Source organism: Opisthorchis viverrini (assembly GCF_000715545.1).
Source record: "Opisthorchis viverrini unplaced genomic scaffold opera_v5_30, whole genome shotgun sequence".
Classification (NCBI taxonomy): domain Eukaryota; kingdom Metazoa; phylum Platyhelminthes; class Trematoda; order Opisthorchiida; family Opisthorchiidae; genus Opisthorchis; species Opisthorchis viverrini.
Genome location: NW_008751686.1, coordinates 1,764,438 through 1,773,237, shown reverse-complemented (window position 1 = coordinate 1,773,237; position 8,800 = coordinate 1,764,438). Strand labels below are relative to the sequence as shown.

At 42.4% G+C, this 8,800-nt stretch overlaps 2 protein-coding genes across 2 annotated transcripts in view; one reads left to right on the top strand and one right to left on the bottom strand.

Moving 5' to 3' along the window:
* Window positions 1-8,800, top strand: part of T265_02465 (hypothetical protein) — a gene marked incomplete at both ends in the record, with an annotated part of 99,781 nt that overhangs the window by 7,212 nt on the left and 83,769 nt on the right. The window lies entirely within an intron of this gene.
* T265_02466 (hypothetical protein) overlaps window positions 1-8,800 on the bottom strand; it is a gene marked incomplete at both ends in the record, with an annotated part of 82,157 nt that overhangs the window by 8,526 nt on the left and 64,831 nt on the right. The gene's annotated exons all lie outside the window — the stretch shown is intronic.

The following is an 8,800-nucleotide window of genomic DNA, read 5'->3' as shown; positions in this document are numbered from 1 at the left end:
ACCAGTGTACGACCAGTACGCGGTTATTACAGCTGATAATGATGATGATGAAGTCCGTGAAAAATGGCCTCTGACTGTAGTGTTGTGATATTGGCGGCTAGGGTTCCCAGGGCCGACTCTTCATATTTGTAAACTAAATGGTGGGCGCGTGAGCAAGCATCATTGGAGTTTTGATACAAAACCGTCCTAGTTTCACTGGCTGACCAACAGTGGTCTCGGATTCGACGTAGATATGTATGTACCCTTGAGTCTTTGTTATTTCTCCCTTTAAGTGTTCACTTTTGTGGCTCCGCCAATCCGATTTTCTTGTCTGGTCACATTTTTGTTCAATAAAATTCTGCTTCTTCCTTGACTTATCCCTCATTTTGAACACAAAAACGGCCAGTATGCCATTGTACGACCTATTAGTTCAAAATTTTAGGGCAGCAAAGTCCGCCAGAGGTTGTTTGTTGAGAAGAACAGTCGCGAAGACACCTACCATAGAAAGTAGAGCATATTTGGGAAAGTCTGATACACTGCAAAAGAGGGTGTATGCACATTTGAAGATAACGCAGCTAACGGATGAAAATTACGAAGTTCCAACCTATCAGAGGCAAAAATTCCGTAATTATGTCAAAAGGTGAGGTGCCGCTTGACATTCTTATGCAGGCACAGACAAAACAATCGACAAAAGCCGCAAAAAACTGGAACAAAATACAGACTATCCTTTGGAAGCAATAAGAATTCCTTGGCATAAAAAAGACAGGCTCGCATGAAGTCGATACTCCAAAAGCGTTTACTTTAATGACTCTGAAGACGAAAACACATCTTTTACAAATAAACACGTTATTTTAGGAAGAGGCCATTTTACTGGTCTCAAGTGAAGGATATTTTTGATGGAGGCCACTGAACAACTGCCACCACTCCTTTGCCCTCCTGTATGGAATTCATTGAGAGTCACTCCAGTGTTTATTGTACGGAGACCTTTAAGACTCCTTTCTCTAACCGCAAAGAGCAATAGACTGCTGAGGCACTTGGTTCCTGCGCCAAATTATCACCTCTTACAAAGTTGCACCTATCTAGCGGCGTTCCTGATTAGGGTACAATACCGAAATGTAAGATCGATTTACATGCATTAGGCTATTAATGTTGAAATAACGGCAACCAAGTGTAATGAACCAACTGTTGCTGAAGACATCTATCTATTCCATTCATTTAGTTCAGCAACATTCAAATGTCGTGCCCTTTTCAGAAGGTATTATTAAATCGAATATTTTGCTGGAACGAGCGTGTAATTTATGGTCACATATAAAATTAGAGTTAAATTTTGAAAGTGTTTAAGTTCAAATCGTGATCGAGAGCACAATAACGGCAGACACGAATTTTTTATGAGGTACCTATACATTTTGGCTGACTGGCACACCAATCCTGGTGAGAACTTGGCAACATTAACGAACTGCTCATTGAAACAATGAGCAAATAAGTACCACGTGTAGGTAGGTGTCGCTGACTCAACATCCTTGTTACAATAAATTAATCATGGCCTCCATTCTCCTGTTGCGCGCTTCCTTTCTCGTTTCTTTATTATTCCGTAATTACCAAGCCTTTCTCTCTGGCCCATAGTTTGTATATTTATGAGTAGCTACGTCTCATGAATCACTTGGTGATAATCTCATGCAGTAACTTTTCGACCCGCTCCACAAAACCTGACTGAGGAAGCTAGAATCTTTTTGTCTCGCACATTCAAGCCAGTAAAATTGTAAAAATTTATCTGGCTTCTCTCCTTTCCCAGGTTGGTTTTCTAAGATTTTTCCACCTAGTTAGTTGCAGTGAAAAAGTATGCTCATCAATAAATTCCTCGAAAGAACTACAAAATTTCCGGCATTCTTCAATGTCGAAGTTGTTTCTGTGCAATGGAAATCGATGAGACGAACGGTATTTATGGGTTAGTAGGCCTTTCCGAGTCTGCAATCTACCATCCCACTTCACCACCACCCTTTATTTCTTGAGTGCCATCCAGATCAAGGTCAGTCTGTTTGACTATGATGGCTATACATAAGAGGAAAGTGGCCTATACCTATCTTTGGCAAGAAAACACTTTGTCAAGATAGATGTGATTAGTGCCAACACATCCAGGTGTTTGGATGTTTAAGAAATGCATCTATATTCTCAGCTAAACTGATTTTGAATGATTGATGAAAGTGATTGTCAACCTTGACTTGGTTCGGATCTTGGATCTTGAACGATTATCTGTTTTCCTGTGAGGATATCTGCCGATCCTGGTCGCAAAACGGTAAAACTCATACAAAACTACAATGGATGCTGAAAAACCCACACAGAGAAGTTCCTATAAGGGTCCACTTACACTGATTCGCGAATAATCTGTTTCCAGTTAACTAGGTAAATATGCAGTGGTGAACTTCTTGTGTAGGGAATTGAGGAAATACAGATTATTGAGGAAATTCCTCCTCCTAACGCTGGACTTTACCTTCAAGTGGTAGGGATGGGAGGGGTGACTAACAGCGAAAATGAGTTCACACAATCTAAAACATGATGGGCAGTGTCTGTGTGACGTGAGAAAAGGTATTTGGAACATATATCAGATCAGCCCATGAAATCTCTTTGAAACCATACCAACAGATATGGGAAGCCATGTTGAGGGCTTAGCAAAAATGATCGGTGAAAGATAGATAACCACAAGAAACATCTCCTCGCAAGACTGTGAAGAGGCTTAGACTGTCTATTTTCCCCTGATAGGTTTTGGAAAAGCGATCTGGCCTGTGCAATCCAATATAATGTAGGGGAAACGAACCCACCATTATAATTATAGACGTCGACAGTCATAAATTGATGTTCACAGTTAAGAGGAGCTCTGATAAGCTCGTACAAAGCGGTTTAACTGCTACCATACGGAAAAGCGAAAAACTAATTAGTTGGCCTTCTACAAAAATCCGGAGAGGGTAGCGGCTTAGGTAGGAAGATACGGAGCTTACCGTGGAGATGTTTTTTGTGGATTTTCCCGATTGTATCTGTCTACTTTAACTGTATTGTGCCAAAGTATGCGTCGTCATAACATCAGATTTTGCAAGCGTTTTGTAGTTCACTTTGGTTTGCCGACCTCCAAATCCCCTAACCCAGTTGTAGACAATCCCGAACACCTCACAATCTTGCCACACCCCTTAGAATAAAGTTTTTCTTAAATGGGAGTCATTAGGCCTAAGTGAAAATGGTTCTAACGAGCGGAGATACGCATCGACGCCTTGGTAACGCCGTGTACGCGTAAAGGTTAATGGTAATCTCCTATCAATCGGTGAATAATGTGTTCTATTGGCAGTTTGGCGAATCAGGTGAACCGATTATGATTACAACACGGAAGTACTTCTCAGGAGTGAGGGGGGAGTTAGTTCCAAACAAAATTATGAACTAAGACATATACATTACTTAGAAACATCCTAGCGTGGCATTAGCTTTGAGAATTTTAGCAGCTTCAGCCATTTTAATCTGGCCGCTGAAGACCATTTTTTAAAACACCTGTTCTTCTGAATCCGTTTGCCTTAGTAAGTTATTTTCACGGAAAATCCTGCCGGCGTTACATTCAGCCTGCATTTGACGGATGGACCTACCCGGAAGTGGTCAATGATAACGGGCAAAAAATCAATGCCACAACTTCAACTATCTGAGATAGCCTGAGTAGAACTCGATTCACGAAGCGCACCAACCGAATCGATCGATAAGCGAGGACTTGAATTAGTGTGTGCCTATTGGCTGAAACGATAACACAGTATTAGAGAAGTAAACGTTGCATCAGAAATCCTAAAGATTTTCCAGAATATAGTTTTACATCCCTAGCTAATAGCCACTCTTGTCTTTCAGACAAAGTGCCTGTATTTACATGTCTGGTGCGGAATTTAGTTTCAAAGGTCCACCTCGAAGTGTAATATGATTAACCTTAGTAGCTCAGTGGACATCAACTGTGTATGAGACCTCTATTTTAGATTTTGGTGTTTGCTTATATGGAAGCAAATTAAGAGCAGTAAAATTGCTGATCGAACATGATCATATATTACTTGGTCCCTTAGAACAGTTTAGTTTCTTCCCCAGTCGATTGTGTATCATGTTTCCGGTAGAACCCCTCTTAGTGGTATACGTTTGTCAGCACAGTTATCCTTCCACCACAACCCTCTTGACTAAATTCCCTTTTTGCTGTGCAGATTTCTCTTATTTGCGGTGTTTAACAAATGGGACATTAGCTTCCGGTTACAAAAGCAGCTTTGTTGCCGAGACGTAACACCTAACGGCTAAGGTCTTGAGACTTGAACTAACTGGGAACTTGAGATAGCTCAACGCACAAACTTACTGACGTACGCAACCTCTGCATCTCGACTGCTCTTGTCTAAGCTTGAGCAACCTGGCAGTATCTCAGTCCCTGTGTTTCCTCCGAGTTGCAGGGCAGCTATGTACCGAGAGAGTGTGATAGCTTCCGTTGTTTGAAACACACGGTGGTTTTATCGTGAGCAAAACGATCTTCGTCCGCATGACCACAAACGCAACCTCCAGATGTACTTCATAGGTCTCGAATTTAGCGGATTATTGTGTTACAAGCATGCTAGGACTCTGAGTCATGGTGCGAGTGAGCGGAGAATTCTAATGAGAACAAGAGTGTGCTTAGTATCGGCATAAATTATCTCACAAAATATAGGACTTGCTCAGAGAAGGCACTTTAAAGGTGAGGACAGCCAACTAAATCGCACCTAAAAGGGTTTTGTGTGCATCAACTGGTCTCTTTCTAGGGGCACAATGGATGAGAACTACTTGGGTGTATTACACACTAGAAGGTCAACCCTAGTTGATCCTGGTTGTTCACTGCTAATTCAGTCAAAATTGTAAGATTCAGATAGTCGAAACGGAAGTAGCCACTTAACATCCATCTGTATGCTTCACCAAGTCAGATCTTCCGAGCAGTCTGACACGCATCCGGTTGCCTAAATAAGTAACATTACCCTAAGGTAATTATATCCATTAGGAAAATGTCGACTTCGTGCCGACCTTGGTTTCATCTCCAGAGTTAACCGAATTTTTACAATCTGAGGAACAAACTCCATTCATATTGGATATTTAGGTGTGCAGCTGTTCTTTTCTGTGCTGCGGTGCGATTCCGACTCTGGCGCCACCTTTATCATGTCTGTGTGGGGCTCACTCGACACTTTCCATACCAACGGTAGTCCTCTTTTTCTCGAAGTGAACTACTCACAAGTTTGCTGAACACTTTTCGAAAGCCCACCACCGGTTCCACCATTTGTGGTATTCATCAGGCAGGCACAGTCCCTGAGTTTCCGTCGATCTTATGTTCCTTCGAAGAAAATGTAATCTGAAATCTTGAATACCGCGCCAGTTACGACATGAGGCGTCCTTTTTGCAGTGCATTAGGAGAAGAATGTCATAAACGAAGGATTCAGCTGGGATCCAACTGAATCTTCCCCAAACTGGTACAGATGAGTGTATGTGCGAACTGTAAATGTCTTTGAACGAGAGCAGAAAGAACAATCTTTTGGCAGCATGAACTGGCATCACCGTACCAATCACTGTGCCAACGTAGTCGGAGGTAGTGACTTCGAAAGCAAGCAGGTTCATTCTTCTCAATCCACTGAAACTTTGCTTAGAGACCAGCTATCTTTTCCCTACCTTCTGGTGACAAAGGTTTCTGCACAATGGGAGATGGGAGATGATGGCCAATTGGACGCTGCTACATGCTGATTATTATCTACCAGCGATAGGTATCTGATGATGACTTCAGTAAGTTAAGCAGATAAAGTTGTCTTCACTCAACGACTTCGTTCACCAGCTTCCGCCTCACTGGTGATGCGTTAGAGATGGCTATTCGCCGTGTAAAGACCAGAGATGAATCCTCGAACAAAATTCTGCAGCATTATGAACTTTGCTACTAAACAAGCTTTCGTGTCGTTTAACAAATCTACTCTTGCTTATAGCTGCTGCATTTTTGGAACTGAAAATGATATCCCTGACCACAGATTTTCACAGTTGGAACTCGCCGATTGGCTGAGTTTCGATTGCAAACATGTGAATTATAACTATATGCTTTATTTTCGAAACGTGAGGCTTTCCTCACGTTGTTAGTTCCCAGGCAAAAGGTATATCGTTTCTCAAACGTGTTTGTGGAGTGGTGTGGCGCACACATTGGGGATTCGTCATATAACCTCCCTCACCACAAGTTTGGCGGAAAATAAGGCTAATCTGGACATAAACATTCGGCTGAAAACCGTTTATAGCCTAGGCGGCTTATGAGACACAACTTGAACATCAGCATCACCATCACAGTGGTATTAGTGTTCGCCACTGATGCTTCGCTGCCGTACAACCATTATTTAATTGAAAACCTTGTTTTGAAGTAAAGAATAAAGGTGGATGGGGAGGGGGTTTAGTGCTAGCTTACTATACTCCTTCCGAGGTGCCTACACCTTCAGACACTCGTTCAGGCAATTTGGATAGGTACTGACACCAAGGTCGCCACACATCGGATGGCAGCCATATCTTGTAGTGTCTTCAGCCAGGTGCAGTGAGGATCTCGTGGTCTCCATCCTGGAAGGCGAGTAGCACCGACAGCGCCCAAACGTTTTATAATCTCCTTCATACTAGCTCAAGGGTTGGCCGCCTCTCGGCTTCCGCACTTTCCGGCAAACAATGATTCAGCATACGCAATACATGGCCTAACCAACGCAGCTTCTGGCACTGGACATATCCTTTAATGAGAGTCACCAACCGAAAACTCGCTTTCGAATCGCCTCGTTGCGGATTCTCCGACACCAGCCCGCACGAGCTATGATTCTGAGATAACGATTGTCGGACACCTGAGAACGTCTCATTTCCGCTGCTCGAGTAGGTCAAGTCTCGCAGCCATACAACAAAACAGCCGCCCTGCAGCCTGATATACACTTCTCTTGAGATTCATGGATGTACCGTTTTGACGCCATACATATCTCAAATTAGTAAAAGCAACCCGAGCATCGCACTTTTTTGCACTGAACTCATCTGTGACACTGTATTCAGAGCTAATAAAACGTTCAAGATGCGTAAAACGCTCCACAACTCCGAACGTCTCTCCCAGGATTGTAAGTGGTGTGTTCAGTGACTACACGTCCGGATGCATGTCCTTACACTTTGTGGGTGCAAAGTGCATACCAGAGTACTCCAGGTCACCCCAGATATTTTTTCATGCTCGTTTTCCACATATCAAACAACCTTCTGTTGCTTCCTTCATTTAATATACTTTAAGGTATGCTACGTATTACAGAAAAGGACACTATCATTTTTGTAGACCTCCAACACATTTTGTTTTGGCAGTAATTGTACCCACGTTTCAATCAGGACTGGAGTACTATTCACGCAACCAGTAGTTCAGGACGCCCTAACTGCGTACCGGGTACAGTGGAAATCACGAAAGGAGAAGTTCTACCTCATTCTGGATAAAATTTGAACTTTTTATAACCAAAAGTTGAATCAAAAAAGGTTAACATGTATCCTGACTCAGAGAAATGAGACGCGGTTCTAGTCTGCAATGGTTTCAAATCTTTCCCTTCAGCAGTGTCGGTGAATAAGTCAGATACTTGCATCAGTCAACAAAACGGTCTATAAAGCTTAACTGAATCTGTTTTCTTGTTACTGAATTGCGAATGACATGTCTGGAGCGAAGTAAAACTTCTGACTATCTATTACAAACTAATAATACTAACTAGCGCATTCCACATGAGTACGAGCTATTCTCATCGGGCCTCTGAACTTCCACTTCACTGTGGACTGATGCGGAGACTGATGGGCTTTTCTGCCACCAGCAACACCGTTTATCGCATTGTAAGCCTGTCTGCAAGAACCAGATTTATTAGGTGGATGAGTACAGAATGGCTAAATTTCGCCATATCGTATTTAGGAAGGATTATCTTCAGCACTGCACTAATCGTCCAGAATGAGGGTCTTGTGACCATCCGCAACTGGCTAATTGCAGTAGGATGCAGTGTCAAACCTTACGGTCACTCTAAGTTGCTACACATGGCATCTGACTAACAGATTTCACGTCCGTTTTTCTCCACTGCTTTACTCCTTTGTGAAACTTGCCTTGATTTACACTTATAACTTCGATTATGAAACTGCGAAACAAGCATGATCCATATCACTGTTTTTATCGAATGTGAAATTAGGAATAAAACAGATTGTAACAGACTATGAACCCCGAGTTATAAAGCTTTCGGGTCTTAATTCTGGCAAACTTCAAATGCGTCAGGGTCGAGTGGATGTAAAGTGGTCATTCTGGGCGACTTAAAGTACTCCCGCTGAGCTTCCAACGTGCGTATAATGATCAAACCGTAGTGTGTAGACTCCTATTAGAGTCCTTGACATTTTTCCGAGAGGATTTCTTCAGTCCTCTCTCAGTATCGATGTTTTTATTTCATCGCATCCCTGTTGTCCTTTTGTTCCAAGAAAAACGAATGAATTTTCCAAGAGTGAGAACATGTTGTACGATGTCCACCAAGCTTCTCATTAAATACTGATGAACTGCAGCTTTCTTTAAACGGCAGCCTACTATTCTGATACAAAGTACTGGCCCAATAGGTTTGTGTGTACATCCCACGCGCGACAGAATTAACTTGGTTTGGTTTAGTAACAGTCATTGGTCGGGTGTGTGGGCTGGATTCGTGAAGCTAGCGAGCTGAGTAATGCAATTACCAATTCTAAAAATTTAAGATAACTGTTTTAAATCGATAATCATGACTTGCGGGTCGTGAAAGCTGTAGTTTGCTTAGTTTCCACT